Source organism: Protopterus annectens, chromosome 4.part0 (genome assembly GCF_019279795.1).
Source record: "Protopterus annectens isolate FY-2018-M chromosome 4.part0, PAN1.0, whole genome shotgun sequence".
Lineage (NCBI taxonomy): Eukaryota > Metazoa > Chordata > Ceratodontiformes > Protopteridae > Protopterus > Protopterus annectens.
In genome coordinates, this window is record NC_056733.1 from 407,566,642 (window position 1) to 407,582,485 (window position 15,844).

Consider the following 15,844-nt stretch of genomic DNA (forward strand, 5'->3'; position numbering starts at 1 on the left):
ATAGCATATCGCCTACTCTGAGGTGATCTCTGCCTAACATATAAAGCTATGTCAAACCCAGAGCTGTTGGAATGCTACACCTAAAGAAATCCTAGTCCCTCTGAGCTACACGCTCTAGGGACCTAAACCTTGTCACCACAATAAACAGGACATGCTGGAGGGATAGATTCCTGTCCCAGAGACTTCCCATACTCTGGAACAGGCTATCCGTCTATGTCAAGCAAAGTTCTTCATTAGCACTCTTCAAGAAAAATCTTGATGAGTGGATGGGAAATAGGAACTACACCCCGGGGATCACTTCTGTGTCTCTGCTGGATAGGGGCACAGGAAAATAACTTTCTTGGGTGACATAAGCCAGGGAACCTTGTTGGCTAGGCTTACATAGGCCCTTGGGCCGATAGCCTAGTACCTACCTATGAACCTATGAACCTAATTGTTCCACTGCGACATCCCAAGTGGTGGAATGCAATGGAAATAAATGAAGACTTTGCAGCCTTCATGAGGGATGCTTTCCTAACTGTCCTACCCTATTGAAGACAAAGTGCCTCCAGTGACCACTGGTTTCCAGCAAAGATTCTACATTGAGTATCTTCTCAAAAATACACCCCGCAAACCTCTGAAAGACAGAGGTGAGCAGGCTCCACTCCCTCACTTCTTGTTTTCCCTGGTCACCTCCTCCAATGCCTGCACTGTTAAATGGAGCTAGGTTGGCTGGGTCCTACACCAGCCAAGCCATTAACTGGACCTCATCTGTGTCATAAGCATGAGTTTATCCCACCATGCTATAGTCCTAGAAGTAGATATTAATTACAGATGCTGCAAGGATCCCGTATGTAGGAAGTAACAGCGCACTCACTCTTCAGCTCTTTGAGGTTAAGAAACTAATGTAGGGATTATGCACCTGTGGTAGACAAATATATATATATATATATATATATATATATATATATATATTCATCCATCCACAACCCCTTTTTTTCCATTTTGCACATGGGTTTGGGGTGTCACGCCAATAGTAACAATCATCTAGAGCTGAAGCTTGCACCATTGGGTGGCTAGCCTTATAGCAGTAATTCTTCCACACTGCACACTCACACCTATGGCCAATTAATAGTGCCCAATCCACATACTGCCTGTCTTTGAAATGTGGGAGGAAACTGGAGCACCCAGAGGAAACCCTCATGAACACAGGGAGGACATGCAGACCCCACACAGAATATATATATATATATATATATATATATATATATATATATATATGTTTTATATATATATATATATATATATATATATATATATATATATATATATATATATATATATATATATATATATATATATATAGTGTTCCTGAAAAAGAAGTTATGCACTCACCATAACGTTCCATCTGATATATTTATCTATATATATATATATCTATATATATATATATATATATATATATACACACATAAAAAGTGTTCCTGAAAAAGAAGTTATATACTCACCATAACGTTCCATCTGAGTAGTTCTACTTCATTTGTCTTCAACCTGTGGGTACTGAATCTGTATTCAAATTCACTAGCATCTACTCCGAGCTCCAAGCTCCTCCCCTTACCCACAATACATCTCCACTACCTTCCAACCCCCAGATCGAGTTTGCTGCCACTTATACTGAGAAACCGACCTGAAAGAATACTTTATGACCTAAAACTGCAGCCAACAGGCTGTTCATATGATAAGGTCAGGGGGAAGGAGGGAGGGACGGTTGAAGACAAATGAAGTAGAACTACTCAGATGGAATGTTATGGTGAGTACATAACTTCTTTATCTGAAGTAGTTTACTTCATTTGGTCTTCAACCTGTGGGACAGAGTCCCCAGCTAGTAAACTCCTGGGTGGCCCTCATGGAAAGATATTCCGGAGCACCACAGAACCAAAGGATGCTGTCCTTCTAGAAATCACATCCAATTTGTAGTGAGAGATAAAGGTATGAGATGAGGACCAAGTAGCTGCAATACAAATGTCGTCCAATGAGACTTTAGACCAAAAGGCCACAGAAGTAGCCATTGACCTAGTGGAATGAGCTTTCACCTGACCCGGAGGAGACATACCTTTACCCTTATAGACCTGAAGAATGCACAAGGAAATCCACCTAGCAATAGTGACCTTGCATATAAGTTTACCCAAAAAGTGTTTAGAGAAGGACACAAACAACTGATCGGATTTACGAAAGTTTTTAGTCCTGTGTAAATAAAATTGTAACTGACTATAAACATCCAACAAGTGGAGTCTGTATTCCATTTTGTTAGCAAAATTTGGAAAGAAAACAGGTAAGTTAATGGTCTGATTGATGTTAACTTGTGATTCAACCTTGGGAAGAAAGGACGGACTGGTCCGAAGGGAGACCCTATCTTTATGGAAAATCATATATGGAACTTTAATGGACAAAGCTTGCAGTTCTGAAACCCTTTTAGCAGAGGTGATAGCGACTAGAAACGCTGTTTTCCAAGACAAAACTTAAGATCTCTGGTTGCAGCAGGTTCAAATGGCAGAGTGACCAAAGCTTTAAGAACCATTAGCAAGGTCCCATGGAGGAACAGGATCCTTGGCCAGAGGGCGTAACAGGAAATTACCTTTAATAAAGGCTTTACACAGTCTGGATGAGACCAGAGAGGCAGAATTCTCAACCATGTGAAAATGAGAGATGGCAGCTAATTGAACTTTGATAGTAGAAGAGCTTGCTATTCATTGAAAAATATTGGCTAGAAAGTCAAGAATGGCAGAAATAGGAGCCGTGAAAGGATCTGAACTCCTTTGAGAAGCCCAAAAGGAAAAACGTTTCCATTTGCTGCAGTAAGTCTTCCTGGTGGAAGACTTATGAGCTGCCACCAAAATATACCTGACTGAAGAAGATAATCCAGGAGTCCTAGCAATCAAGGGAACTGGAGCAGCCAAGCCGTGAGCTTCAAACTGCCCAGGTTCAGATGAGGAACCCCGAGGGGTGTGAAATAAGATCCTGAATGGGATCCAAGATCCGAGGTGGAGCCAGAATATGAGACCAAAGGAAGGGAAACCATACCTGGTGAGGCCAAAATGAGGCAATGAGGATCACTTTGCTCCCCAGTTGACAAGCTTTCTGTAGAAACCTCGGAATAAGAGGCACTGGAGGGTAAGCATACAGAAGACCAGGAGGCCAAGCATGGACTAGAGCATCTCTGTGGGACTCCTCGGCTGGGGGTTCAGAGTGAAGAACTCGCTGCACTTTGCATTGGAAGGAGATGCGAAGAGATTGCAGCAAGGCTGACCCCACTCCAGAAAGATCTGCTCTGCTACTGAATGATTCAGAGACCACTCGTAAGGCATCAGAATAGTCTGACTTAACCTGTCCTCTAGAATGTTGGACCATCCCAGAATGTGCATTGCTATGAGAAAGCAACCGGTGGAGATGGCCATTCCCACACTCTCATGGCCTCACGACAAAGGGGGTACGATCTGGTCCCTCCCTGTTTACTGACATACCAGACCACTGACATGTTGTCTGATTGAATTGCAATGGTTCTCAAAGGAAGAAAGGCATGAAGGGCCTGCAACTCCAGAAAGACCGCCCTCATCTCCAGAACGTTTATATGCAAACTGGTCTCGAGAGGGGACCACAGGCCTTGGACTGTCCTGCCCAAACAATGCCCCCCCGCCCAAGTTGGGAGGCATCCATGGTCATTGTGCCTTGGACAGGGGTTGGAACAAAAAGTTGTCCCAGCATGATTTCCGGAGAGCACATCCACCACAGAAGGGACAACCTGCAGACTCGACTGAGGTGTATTGGATGTGATAATGGAAGATCCAACAGGGACCATTGCACCGCTAGTGTCCATTGTAGTACTCGCATGTGTAACTGGGTGCACAGAAGAAGCATTATGGTCATTGCCATAGAACCTAAGGCCCTCAGCACTGATTCTGCCAAGGGAAGAGGAGAATGGTAGATCAGGGAAATGTGCATCCTCAGGTTTTGCACTCTCTCCGTGGTCAGGAAGATTTTGCACTGTAGTGTGTCTATCCATGCTTCAATGTAGTCTATCACCTGGACAGGATTTAGAAGTGATTTGGATGTGTTGATTGTAATCCCCAAGTGAAGAGCAAGCTTTAAGAAATATTCCCTGGTTTGAGAAAGTAGATGCCTGGTGGGAGCAGTGAGGAGCCAATCGTCCAGGTACGGAAAGACCTGAATCCCCTGAAGCCTCAGGTGAGCCGCTACTACCACCATTACTTTGGTGAACACCCTGGGGGCTGTGGTGAGACCAAAGGGTAGGGCTTGAAATTGATAGTGATTGACTCCTAGCCAGAAGCGGAGGAACCTCCTGGAGCTTCTGTGCATTTTTATGTGAAAGTAGGTATCCTGGAGGTCTAACGAGCACATCCAGTCACTCTCTTGCAGGTAGGTTGGACTGTAATGTGACCATCTGGAATTTTTTTTTTGGCAACTGACAGGTTCAGGGTAGATAGGTCCAGAATGGGCCTTAAATCCCCTGTTTTATTTGGCACCAAAGAGAACCTGGAGTAGATGCCCGATCCAGACTGATTTGGGGGGACGGGTTCGATGGCTCATTTCTCTAGCAGCTTGGAGATTTCCAGTGCTGCTGCCTCCCTTTGCATGGGTGGTATGTCCATGAGGTGTTTGGGAGGTATGGGAAGAACCACAAAGGGGATAGAGTATCATCTGAATATGATCTGAGCACACAGTGGTCTGATGTTAAGGACTCCCATGCCACCAGGTGCAACGACAATCGACCCCCAACTGCCTCCAGAGTAGAGCAGTCAGGCTACCCCTGTCTGGGCCTGTCCGAGAAAGGTTCTTGAGACCCAAAATTCCTCGGATCCCTCTGCCTCTGGGCCGGCATCTATCCTGTCCCCCTCTGCTCTGGGGGAAGAAGAGCCCTGAGTGTCCCGAGAATGCTGTGACTTCCAGAACCACATCTTCTTTTGCCCTCTCTGATTCTGGGAAAAGGATCTTTGAGGGTTCAAGAAGTGGATTCCGATGGCAGACAGTGTCTTCCCGTCTTTCTCACTCTGGACCAAAGTCTTTTTGATGGTCTTACCAAAAAGAGTAGAGCCATCATAAGGGGCATTGGCAAAAGACGCCTTGAAACGTTCTGAAAACTGGCATAGTCTGAGCCAGGCATTGCACCTCATGGACACGCCAGACCCAACCACCCGAGCCACTCCTTCGGTTCTTGTGAAAGGAGTTGCATGGACATATTGGAGACTGCTTTTAAAGTGGCCATCCTCATGGAGAAAATGTCTCTGTCCTCCTGTGACATGGACTTAGGAGGAGACTTAGCCAGTTCCTTGACCAGGTCGCTCTGTAGTCTCGTGATGTGGGCCAGGTAGTTCAGTTCCCTGATGGAAAAGGTTGCTGATGCATAAACCAGCTTCCCTAAGCGGTCCATCATCCCAGACTCTTGGTCGGGGGGGGGCTGAACCAAGGAACTGTCTTGGGCTAGTTCCTTTTTTGTGTCTGCTGCTACCACCACAGAGTCTACGGGGAGCCATTGTTCCACTCTGGCCTATCTGAAGGTGGACTCAAGATCTTGTCTGGACATTTGGGGATTGGTTCCACAGTGTCAGGCTCCTTCCAGGCCCATGAGGTGACCAGGTCCACCAGGGGATCTGTGGGAGGGGACACCCAGGAAGTAGATGGCCCTGTCCCGAAAGCCTCCAAGAACACAAATTTGTCAGAAGAAGGTTTGGGGGTGAACCAACCTCGCCACTGGCATAGGATTTCCATGATGTCTCCAAAGGAGACATCATTGGGAGGTGACCTGGGGGAACTTTTCCATCATCCAAATCCATGTCCTCGGTGAGGGACTCGAGGGAGTCCAAGTGCCTCCTCTTACACATATGCTTGCAAGGCACGTTTCTGGTGGGGCTCTCTGGGGGGAACTCGCAAGCCACTTGTTCCTCAGGGGGAACTGCCTGGGGCTTCTCGAGCATGAGCTGTCCCTCTGGTAAAATGATGAGATTCATAGACAGAGCCAGGGGAGTCAGGGCGGAATCCGAGGAAACAGTCAAGGGTCTCGATCCAGTGGAGAGAACCCTTTCTACCACATCGAATGCCAAGGGAGAATGAGCCTCATGGGGTACTACTAAGGAAACCACTCTCCCTGTATCCAATGCAAGAATCAGAGCCAGGCCCAAAGTGGATGGAGCCCTGAGGGAGGGAATTTGGCCCGACAATGCTGGAGCCGATGAAAAAAGTTCTGCTCCCTCAGATCTGACACCCAGTCTCCAGCTCCGAGAGCCACTCAGATCCAAACTGGTCGGATCCAACATGCTCCAGGCAGCTGCCAGCATTGAGGAGACAAGTACAGTTGGCACCGACTCCCTGACTAAGGCCATCCTCTGATCTGAGTACTCAGAACATGGTGGATGGTTTGGAGAAGAAGCGATTGGTGTGAAAAAAGGAAGCAAGCTCTCCCTTCCAAAGGGAGAGGGGGCTGGCAAGACCCCCATCTGGATCTGAGTACAAATGAACCTCCTCATCATTTTATCCATGTCAACTTCAAATAAGCTTCAGGTGGATCTCGACAAGGCCAAGGACTCCGACCTGGCGGGTCGATGAATCAAGGCCCTAGATGTTGGTCGTGTCTCCTCCGAGAGTCATGGATCCTAGCCTGGCTTTTGGCGGGAGTAGAAAAAAGGTCCGGAGACCTCTTGCGTTTCTCTGCTTTATGTCTCTCTGTTTTGTGTTCTCTCTCCTTCTCTCTGCCCCTTCTGTGCTCCACTTCCACAGGCTTAGAAACAAGAGGTTGAGTCCCAGCCTGGGAGGGAGGAGAAGCAAGGGCAAGAGAGGAAGGAGAGTCAGCCATAGCAGCTGCTGTGACCGAAGCAGTGGAAGAGGCAGCCATCTCAGAAGTGGGTAGAAGGCCTTTCAGGGCCAACTTAGCCTTCCTATCCTTAATAGTGCGTGGGTTAAAGCCTGCGCAAATAGTACAGTCAGTACTCAAATGTACTACGCCCATAACACAAAGAGTTTGGTCATCGGCTGGTGACAATTTCTGGCCACACTCAATGCACCTCTTAGAGACAGGCTTAGGGTCAGCCATGTCTCTACAGAACAAAAAAGCACACAAACAAGAGAAGGAAAAGGAGAAAAAATACCTATTTCCCACTCAGACCCACTCACCACACACTCGAGGCACACAGAACACTGAGGGGGAGGGGAAGCAACACACTCTAGCAAACTAACACTGAAACTACAGGAAAACTCTAACACACGATGCACCAGCGAGGGGAGGAGGAGAAGGTACCTACACTAATCGACTAACACTCAAAAAAGTACAAAAAGACCGCTTAATAAGCAAATAACCCGCTCACTAACTCGGAGCTCAGGAGATCACAATGCTTCAGGCAAGCCGCGACAAATGAGATCTGGGGGTTGGAAGGTAGCGGAGGTGTATTATGGGTAAGGGGAGGAGCTTGGAGCTCGAAGCAGATGCTAGTGAATTTGCCAGCTCGGATCCAATACGGATCCGGTACCCACTGGTTGAAGACCAAATGAAGTAAACTACTTCAGATCAAACGTTTGAAAAACATCTAAGTGTATATACCAAATGGCATGTGCAGACATTATTCTATAACTCACATGGTCTTACACGGATGAATACCATCTATGCAGCCATATGACTGTCTTTGTAACCTCTGTTGTAGAAGCCGTCAACAGACCTGCTGTTGATGCTTCCTTATCAACTTGCTTTGCACTGGTTTCTCATTTTTGCCCGTTTTCTTCTTTTATGATTTTTGGGAAGTCTTTTTTATCTCTAGCAGCAGTGTTTTTCTTTTACGAATGTTTCTCTAACTTCTTGCACTTAAACTAGATGAAAAAGCCTTAAGATGTCTTCATCTCCTTAATTTAGTTGTTTATTAATTTTTAAGCAAAGCTCAACACATTGGGTTCTGTAGTCCAGCTCCAGACAAAGCAACAGCTACATATGGAGGTATTTAGGTTGAAATGTATTTATTATACTTGTTACTGGACTTAGAAGGGAAAGATATACAAGCCAAACTGAAACAGACATCTAATGGATATGCAGTGAGCAATGTCTTACAGAAAATAACAGATATATAGATACCATCAAATAACCAACACTGCACTCAGGGAGAAATGCAGGTGAGTCACTAATAGTTTCACACCAGTAAGATGAAATGTAGAGATGAATTTCAGTGGTAGATTATAAAATGGGTGATGCGGCTGGCTGCCTGGGGCTCAGATCTCCTGGACAGCTCATAGCTGTTAACCCAGTAGACAGCTGCTAGGGTTTTCTTTCTAGAGATAAATAAAGTTACAGGAGTTTTGCTACATATAGCACTGCTTATTCACTTTAGTAGACTTACCTGCTTATGTAACAGTTGGTGGTGTTACAAGCATTTTTTTTTTAATGTCACCCTGAATATATATATATATATATATATATATATATATATATATATATATATATATATATATATATATGTATATGAGTGACTAACACAGTATAGCCAGGGATGTTGTGACATGATTGATAAATAAATCTGTTCACATGGGTGGTTGACCTTGTTAATATTAGGTTTTAGCCAAGACATGTCCGGACAGTATATATACCATGGGATAGGGGAGATATGAGACAGAGTTTCAATACATGGAAATAAAAATAGCCAAGGCTCCAGCATGGCAAACTGGGAGATGCTGGTGGCAGAGCTCTGATGTAAAGGGACACCTACTACTGCAACAAGAGAGTCCACAAGATGACTGCTCAGTGGGAGATGAGGAACAAACCTACAGCCTCAAAGAGGAAACCCTCAGCTCCCAAAACATGGAGACTTATTTGAGTGAAAGTACAACAGTTCACTGGCTTATAGGGATATGTTCTTGACTATGATCCAGGTGACCTGGATCAATTAGTATCTCAGGTACCATCTGAAACTTGCACAGAGAGTGGACATGCCCATACTCAGAGGGTGAGGTGCGCTGGTAGGAACTGATATCCCAGCAAGCCCTGGTAGTAGTTTGATCTCAGACTATATGTCAGGCTAGATGTCCACGATGTTCAAGGAGATACGTCTGCTCTAGGGTCCTGGGGATTCAGGGCCTCAGGACATGCCTCAATGCCCACCTGGTCTAATAACATAGCATCAGCTCTCAGTATAACAAGCTCAGAGGACAGCATATTCAATTTTAATACTGTATGATCAGAAGACTGATTTCCATTCCCACTCCAACCGCTTGAGTCAATGTTTCCATTAATGACTTTGCAGGACAGCATAATGGGGGTATGCTGTACTTCTGAGTGTGTCATCCTTCGGGTAAGATGGTAAACTAACACCCCACCAGCTCAGGTGGATACAAAACATCCCATCACATGTAATAAAAAGAGTAGGTGTTCTTTATTTTTGCATACATATTTTACATATTGCATACAGATATATATATATATATATATATGTGTATATATATATATATATATATATATATATATATATATATATATATATATATATATACATATACGGGTCTCCTTCACATGGTTGACTTATCAGAAAGTTGACTTTCATATGGCCGAGACCATATGATCGACTTTCAAAAAAACGACCATGGGGAACTGCTATCTCTGTACAGTGCGGAATGGGAAAATTTCCCTCTTCTACACTGTAGTGCGATCTCGGAGTTGGTATATTTAAGTTACGGGGGTGTGTGGGGGTGGAGCCCACCATGGGGGGGTCCAAGGGGACATAGCCCCCCTGCTAACAGTTTAAGGTAAGTGTTTGTTGTGTTTTATGTGTTTATTTTACGTGGTTGACTTTTCGAAAGTCAAGCATATGGTCTCAGCCATATGAAAGTTGACTTTCTGAAAAGTCGACCATGTAAAGTAGACCCATATACATATATATATATATATATATATATATATATATATATACACACACACATCCTTACAATACATACATTTTTAACACATTCTCATATCTATCCCCATACCTTGTATACCATAGTTGCACTTTTATCTACTGTATAATATCTGCCTCAGTCCACAATTTCTCTTTTTGAAACCTGAAAGAAATCCCATTCTATATAGGAAATATATGATGCCATTATTAAACATGCACAGTAAATAATAAAGAATGAAATTATCTATAAATAAATGCCACAAATAATAGGGAAGAAAATCTTACCGAAAAACTGCAGTGGAATGGGAAACCTAAAAAAAGTTCCTACCAGAGTAGAAAACAGTTTACTGCAGACTATTAAGGCTGTGAGTTTCCTGTCTGGCAGTTTAGTGAACAGGATTGTGGCAACGAGTTTTTAAAAAGAATCATACAGTCTATAATTTAAGTTCATTAGTCTCCCTCTGCCTATTGTGTAACTCTGAGCAAGATACTTAGCAAGACACTGTTTCTGGGTCACCCTTGAAAAAAAGCTTGTGTCTACAGAGTTTTCCTATTCAGCAAAATGAATAATAAAGTGAAAAATAAAATAAAAAAACTCCTAATAGTTTTATGAAGTAAACATCTTGACACATCTTATGTGAATATTCTACAAAGTCAGCAAGCATACAGCTTCCTGTCTGATAAATCCAGACCCCCGTATCACCCCTTCCGCACGCACCTACTCAGCCCCCAGAATATGACCATGATCTCTAACATCTGCAGCTCCAAAGCACAAAGGTACCCTCTGAATGATCCTACCCGCCAACTTCTTCTCTGATAAAAATCCAGACATCCTGTCAATCTCTTCCACAAACTCTTAATTCTTCCCCAGAGAATGACAATAATCCCTAATAGATGCTGCTTGAGGTCTGAATTATCCCACCACCCAACCTAAAACCTAAAGACAGAAAAATACAATGTTAACATGAAGGAAAAAAGTAAAGAGCACCCACAAAAAATAATGACAAATTAAACCATTAAATGTTAAAATAAAAAAACTGCCTGTAAATCCTCATTCCAGCTCACATGCCATTGTATGGCAGTTAGCAGAGAGGACTAAAAGCTCTGACTTGTTAATGAGTTGCTTCCAGTGGCAAGGGTGCAGGGTTTGAACCTTTCCACCTTCATGTATTCTATATAAGCCCAGTGTTTGTGTGGGTTTGTGCTCACTTTCTAAGAGCTGCTCTTGTTTTTAGGCAGCGCCAAACCAACAGACCTACCAATATAACATATTCTTCTAATGCCAAGCTAAAGGTACTATTGCTCATGCAATGAGGCTTAAGAAAATTGCACTCCCTGGAAGCTCTTCTCATCCTGGAAAATGGTGTGCAGTTACAGAGACATGGTTCAAGGCTGCGGGAAGCACCACAGCACTGCAAGGCTACAATGCCTATCATACCCTCTGAAAAGGAAAAAAATAAAGTGGAGGTGTTTCCATTTACATAAAAAAAACAATCATACTTCTACATTGGTCAGGCAGGATGACTTAATTTAACTACTCCATGTTCAGCTGACCATAGGCAAAATCCCCCACCATATCATCGCTAGCTACATGTTCACAGCCATGAGCCATGAAAACTACTCCACAAACCTGAAGTTGCTAGAATCACCATTCAGCTCAACACATTATGCATGGGTGATTTTAACCACCTCTCCATGAACCAGGAAAAAGTACAACCACTAACATGCAGGTTCACAGATTCCTGGACTTTGTCAATGCAAATGGTCTGGAACAGCTGGTCTGCACTCCCACTAGGAGCTCAGATACCCTTGACATAGTACTGACAAACACGAGTAATGTCCTCATTGGTAAGAATGTAACATAAATTGGTCTCCTTTGAAATAAATGTAACGGTATAATCCCCATCAGACCCTAAAACCTTAAAGAATTTTTCCAAGGCAAATTACTTTCTATTATGTGATAGTATAAGTAATTTTAAAGCTCCCTCTAACTCCCAAAACACTGAGGCCTATGCAGGAGTATACATGACTGCCCTGTACAGCCACTTAAACAACTGCATGGAAATGGCAGCACCTGGCTTAACTAAACCTCGGTCTAGTCAGAAAAACAAGCCACCCTGGAGGACCCATGGCATAAATAGACTATATAACAGAAGGAAGAAATTCCTGTCTAGAAGTACATGGGAGGGTGCACAACAGAGAAAAAAAATCCCTCATTTGTCTCAACAGGCAAATCATGGAACTAGTCAAGCCTTCAAAAAATAAATATGAGACTAAAACAGCCTCCAAGGCAAAGGATAACCACAAAGCTTTTTTTAGTTATGTGCAAAGTCTTAAGGTAAACACTCAGCAATGTGCTGAGTTGGCTGTAGATGGCACTATTTGTACTCAGAAGAAATAGCAAACCTGCTAGCCGATAAATTCAGCTCTAATTTCACCCCCTCATCCCCTCCAGTCACTCAGCATGAAATATCCCCTATCATTCATTTGCCTGCTGTCATAAAAGAACAAGTCGTCCCTGTACTCGCTACAACTAGAAACATACTATACCAAAAAAGCGGCAGACAAACTAAGAAATAACACGAAAAAGGTTCAAAAAATGAAATCCTCCAACCATTGTAACAAATCAGTAATATCCACTTTCGTCAATAACATAAAACCAAATCCAAGAAAAGCAGGCGACAAAGTGAAAACCATTTATTTTAAGTGCTTTTCGTCTACCATACAAGAAAGACTTCAACAGAAAAACTTCTCCGGGCTCTAGATTCAACCCATTTCAGATTCATCAAGGGCAGGTCCTGCCTGCTTAATCTACTGGACGTCTTTGAGAAGGTCACCAAGGCAATGGATGAGGGTAAGACAGTGCATACCATCTACTTTGACTTGACCAAGGCATCCAACTAGGGTATTACAGATAAACTCACAAAACTAGGCATAAACTGCTACATCACCAGATGGATAGCCAAATGGCTCACGGATAGGACATGTTGTCAGAGTGTCAGAATCCATATCCAGCAAGAGGCCAGCCACCAGTGGATTACCACTGGGCTCATTAATGGGGCCCCTCTGGTTTGGGATTTACTTCTCAGATGTCAAGGCAAATGTAGATGGCCTTCGGCTGATCATGTCTGCTGATGACTACAAGTTGGGGGCAATCAGTGGCTCCCCAAATGATGTTGATATCCTACACAAAGGTCTGACACAGAATAACAATTGGTGTCAGAGCCACGGCCACAAACTAAATGTGAAGAAGTGCATAATAATACCCTTTGGAAAATCAAATACTCCTGCAAATTACAATATTGACAGCACCCCCCCCCCCACAAGAGTGGGCCCAATGGTGAGAGATCTGGGTACCAAGATAGACAGTAATCTATGTTTGACCATCATGTGTCCATGGTGGTAAGGAAATCCTATGTGGCTCACTTATAAGTAAGGGCATGGCATCCAGATCTAAGGATGTTATAGTACCACTGTACTCGGCCATCATCAAACCAATAATTGAGTAAAATGCACCCTTTGACATGTTCCTTGCCAAGTACCTGCAACAGTTTGAACATCCTCAGAGGTTTCTCACCACCAAAAGTACAGGGTATAACCAACATGTCATTTGTGGAGCAATTAAAAGGCCTGTCACTTTATTCAGTTTCCTACCTATTACTGAGGGGGTGATCTGTGCCTGACCTACAAAGCAATCTCTGACCCAGCCCTGATGGAAATATTGAGTATTCACAAAACTAACCACATGAGAGTTACCTGCTCAAAAGATCTAAACCTGATCTCTGGCATAAATAGATCATGCTGGGGGGACAAATATGACATTGCCTCTCCTCTAGAATAGGCTTCCTATTCATGTGAAACAGACCCTCCCCTGACCATTTTCAAACGCAATCTGGATCAACAGATGAGAAATTGCAAATTCATTGCTGGGGTAGTACCAATGTCCCTTTAAAACAGCCAAAATGCTTCTTGCTGACCCTTGTTATCTTTCCCCAAGGGATAGAAAACTGGGTAAAATCTGGGTAAAACTGGCTAGGCTTATAAGGTCTCGAGCCATTAGCCACGCAATCTCCTCTGAACTTAGGAACCTTTGCCTGCATTAAAACTCCAGATGAGTCTAGAAAGCATACATCTCTCCCAAAAGCCAAACCTTACTCATTCAAAAATGTATTTACTGTATGTTTCTATGCACTGGAGTCTTACCATAAAAAAGCAACTTCATAACTACAGAACAAAATGTTATTCATATCTAGTATTCAGTATAACACGTTTGTGCAAATTTGGTGTGAAATAAAATACAGTAATTACACTTTCAGTTCAGTGAAATGACACATAAATGTAGAACCTCAAAGCAATGATTTTTCTAGTTGGTTGAATAATTTCAAAGTCCATGCAGAATTAATGCAAAGGAAAACTCCAACATAAAGCTGTAAAAGTATCTACTTTTTAGCATATCTTTTTTATGCTATACTAATATATCAGAAGCAATCAAAATGTTTCATATTATTTTGCAACTTAACGTTATCCCGAAAATAGCTTCCATGGGGTTGGCTATATTGACATGATTTTTATTTTTATACTATTTGTCCTCACCGTGCAGTTTGTGTCTTCTTTATACGCATAATCTTATACATATGAAATGTATTTCCTTAATTTAGATACAATGACAATGCTGTAACTCTGTGGCTTCTTAACATCTAAAATCCAGGTCATTTTTTTTTTCACTGAAAGACCTAATTTTTTCTGCCCAATGTTTGTGTTATACATTTAAACCCTCTTCTAAACAAACTAGCAAAGACAGCAGTGTTTTTGCCAGTCAAATCTGTGATCCTGAAATGACCTTCTCTCGTACACTTCCTGAGGTGTCACACTTGTCAATTTGGTGCAGTATTTCTGTTATCCTCTTGTGGCTACCAGCTGTTAATTCTAACTGATGATATGACTTAAAGTATTTATTTTCAGACTGTACTTATAATTTTTACCTTGAAAAATTAAACACTTCACTGGCCAATAATTAGAATATTTACAATTAGGTGTACTGCAACACTACAAAAACAAGCTCATCCCTATTCTTTAGATAAACATAAAAAAAGAGTTTAATTTCAGTTGGCAATGCATTTACTTAACTGACCTCAACTAATTTTAACAAGGCCTAGTTTCACAATGCGGAAATGGGGGATGTTAGCTAACATTAGGAATATCAGAGTGATATTACAACTTGGTTGTACGGAATACAAGAGATGCCTGTCTGAAGCAATGTGACATCTGAACAGGTAAAATAAATAAATAAATAAAGGTAGCCCCTTCTTAATATATGATATGGAAAAATGAAAATGAAGAAATGAAAAGGTACTTGAGGGTTTCTGGGCACTAAACACACAGGTGATATTACAGGGAGAAAAAATAACTGTGGGATAAGGTTAAGTGCTGTAAAGCGTGGCGTTATATTACTATAAGTAGCGGGTAATAAACAGCTGATAATGTTATCTCAGATACACTTAAACATTTACAACTCAGCCTTCTGCTTACCTTGACAAGCTGTGTTGATTTACCTTTCTCATTCTACCGCCTTCAGCAAACAGATAAGTGGATTCCCAATGACAGACAGGACTGTGTGTGTGTGTGTGTGTGTGTGTGTGTGTGTGTGTGTGTGTGTGTGTGTGTGTGTGTGTGTGTGTGTGTGTGTGTATTTCTATATAGTACAGCATAAAGCTGTTTTCACATTTAACAGATGAAGTTCTCTTATGCTTGCAGAACCTACTTCTCTTATAATGTTCATCATAAACAGCTGTGATGTCTTACAATACAGTTAGTACTTTAATTGTACACAACACTGCTCTTTCATAATATAGCTTTAAATTATGTATTGGCTATGTTCACAGGTAGGCAATTAAAATGCTTGACTAATAACAGAGTAACATTTTGTGTATAAGCTTACAGTATTC

At 42.5% G+C, this 15,844-nt stretch overlaps 1 protein-coding gene across 1 annotated transcript in view; it reads right to left on the reverse strand.

The window, feature by feature from the left end:
• Positions 1-15,844, reverse strand: part of AACS (acetoacetyl-CoA synthetase) — a 1,424,505-nt gene that overhangs the window by 1,146,788 nt on the left and 261,873 nt on the right. The window lies entirely within an intron of this gene.